Source organism: Nycticebus coucang, chromosome 4, assembly GCF_027406575.1.
Source record: "Nycticebus coucang isolate mNycCou1 chromosome 4, mNycCou1.pri, whole genome shotgun sequence".
In the NCBI taxonomy this organism is placed as follows: domain Eukaryota; kingdom Metazoa; phylum Chordata; class Mammalia; order Primates; family Lorisidae; genus Nycticebus; species Nycticebus coucang.
In genome coordinates, this window is record NC_069783.1 from 60,265,222 (window position 1) to 60,268,270 (window position 3,049).

Below are 3,049 nucleotides of genomic sequence, written 5' to 3' on the forward strand. Positions count from 1 at the left end.
TTAAACACAAGTTCTTACTGAATAATGGCTATGGAAATTTCCCTTAGTATTTAGAAAAGCTGTTTTCTAATGCAGAGGAAATAATATACCATGGTATCAAGTGTTTTGTTTTTTTTTTTCTGATAAAGGAAGCAACTAGAGAAAGCTTTTGTTTGTTCAAAGTAACCAGTGCTATTGATGCAAGCCCCCCAACGACTCTCCCAGTACTACTTTCAAAATGAACATATCAAACGATTTATTAGAATGTAGTTATTTCTTTACATTCCCAAGACCCAGATTTTTTATATATATAAATATATATAAAAAGCAATGCAAACAATTACTGAGCTTCATCTTCTGGACAAGAATGCCAAGTTAGTCTCTCTTCATAAAAAGCAATAACAATTTGAGGACACTTCATGTTTGCCTCTTTTGCCAGCACCAAATCTGCCTCATCTGAATCTTTCCACTTCATAAGAAACCTTAATTCTCCACTGCTGTCTGTGGCACCAATTATTCTCTCAGGATCAAGACCTCTGGCAAAGCCTCTTGGTTTGTCAGCATCTCTTCTTTGATTTGCCGTCTTCCGATTCACTGTCAGATAAAGATTTTCTTTTTGTACCATCTTTTTCTTTACCAGCTTTTTGAGAATTAAGAAATGCTTCAATTAACTCTGGGCAATCTAAATTTTCTTCAGGTTCCCAAGTATTATCAGCATCTGTAAATCCCTTCCACTCAGGAAATACTCCACCTTCCCATTTACTACTTGTCGATCCAGAACTTTTTCCACCACAAATTCTTCAGGTTCCGCCTCTTCAACCTTTTTACTCTTTCCATTCGGCTTCTTTCCCATTTTTTGCAATGTAGTTTTATTGGAGGCCATTTTTTATGGCAGACTTGAAGAGCTGTTATTCATGGCTTGAGCTGCTCCGGGTCACGAGTCTGCGGCGTCTCCAGCCCTGCGCGCCTTAAGCTGGAGCCACATACCTAAAAAATATTTTTAAATAGCAAATGTATTCACATTGCAACTAGAGAAACAAAAAGTGGAGGGATGAGTATGAATATATTTTTCTTTTAATGTATTGAATATTGGAGTTTAAACCCTCCAATTATGAAAAGAATCAATTATTGATCCAATAGTTCAAATCATAATGTTAATACAGTGAGACCTTGGAATCCAAACTTAATCTGTTCTGGAATTAATTTGAAATTCTGTTTGAGTTCTAAATTGTTCAAGTTCTGAGATAGTTTTTCCCCTTTAAAATAATAGACACTGGATTAATCTGTTCCTGGGTTCCACAAACTCAAATTTTCAAAACGATTTTAATAGTAAATATACTGGATTTTAAGGTAAAATATTAACTATTTGAATAAAAATGTAAGTTAATAAAATTATAAAAACCTAAAAATATAAAGGCCTGTTTCATCACAATTGAACCCTTGATTTGAAATATCACTGTTCACAAACTCCTTTACAAACTTTTCTCCTGCTTCTAAATTAGAACTGGCAGTCTCTCCATGCATAACAACACTATGGGTCCCGGTCCTTTTCTGAAAGTTCTCGAACCACCCTCTACTGGCTTTAACACCTTTTGAGCACTCGTATCAGGCATGCCTTTCACTAAAGCATTGTGGAGGACCTTGACTTTCTCACAAATTATCGACTCAGAAATCACATCACCAGCCAGCTATTTTTCATTAATTCAAACTAAGAGGAGTTTTTCCATCTCTTCCCTACTTTTCTATCTCCTAGAGGTCAGCATCACAACCCCTTTCACCACATCAACGGCTTTGATAGCTTTTTTATTTTTCAAAATTGGCATTCTGAACATAGTAGTGAGATCATCCACACATGTACTGCTTTCATGCTTAGCAATAATATATTTCTTAACTTCAATTATAGCTCTAACAGCTTTCCTCTTTTTCTCACTATACTTTTTAGGACCCATGATGAACTTACATTTTTATTCAACTTAGTTGTTATATAAAAGACACACACAAGACAGGCACAAAAGCGTAAAAGGAGCAACGGAAATCACATGAAATGCTTTCACTATAGCTTCCAACAATGAACTGAACGACAAAGTATATGGGTGGCCCAAGTGCTGGGGAAAATGTATGCACAAAAACCCACAAGCAATATGCTGGGCGTTCAGATTCCAAAGCAGTGTTTGGATTTTGGGCAACATTTGTTTGAATTTTTCATTCATTTTCCAAGTTGTTTAAGTTCTGTGGTGTTTGGATTCTGGGGGCAATACTGTATTTGGGCCTTAGAAATATCTTTTAAAAAATATTTATGTTCAGTCAGCTTTAAAGTATTGTAAAACAAAAAAATTATACTGTCTCAGGCTCACTCCATCTTACTTGGAACTGGAAACTTCTTTTTTTTTTTTTTTTTTAATTTGGCCGGGGCTGGGTTTGAACCAGCCACCTCCGGCATATGGGACCGGCACCCTAACCCGCTGAGCCACAGGCGCCGCCCGAGGAACTAGAAACTTCTTAAAGTAGCAATGTAGGAGAATATAATTCGAAGTATATTGAATTATATTTCTCCTACTGAATATATAAACCTAGAAAGAATGCATGGCTCATTTATTTGAAAGTACATAGAAGTAGGAAGTTTGGAGAAAGAGACATGAATCTGAAGTACCACAGAGCCTGCTGAGAGCTTACCAATTTTTTCCCTTTGATACCCTTAGTGTGAAGTCAATGCATCCTGAAGCCTGAAGCACAGGTCAGTGTTGGCAGAGAGCACACCAGGAGATGCCTTCTAGATCTGGCTGGAGGAGTCTGAAACCAGTTTCATAATACACAGAGAGAGTGAGGAAAATTCTATGTGCTTTGTTTTCTTTAATACCTGAACCTCAAGTAAATAGCAGCAGTGAAAGTGACATTAATGGTAAAAGGTGACAGTGAGTGCCTAAAACTTTGAGGAAAGAGTTTTCTCTCTGATCAGTGGAGATGTATTCCTAAAATACTTGAGAGTGTGGCAAATGCAAACCCCTATTGCTTTTTTTCCATCTCTGTCCTCCTGCTTGGCCCCTAACACAAACAAAGTCACAGAAAGTGA

At 36.9% G+C, this 3,049-nt stretch overlaps 1 pseudogene; it reads right to left on the reverse strand.

Moving 5' to 3' along the window:
• Positions 1-319: 319 nt before the first annotated feature.
• Positions 320-832, reverse strand: LOC128584803 (chromobox protein homolog 3-like; annotated as a pseudogene).
• Positions 833-3,049: the final 2,217 nt, after the last annotated feature.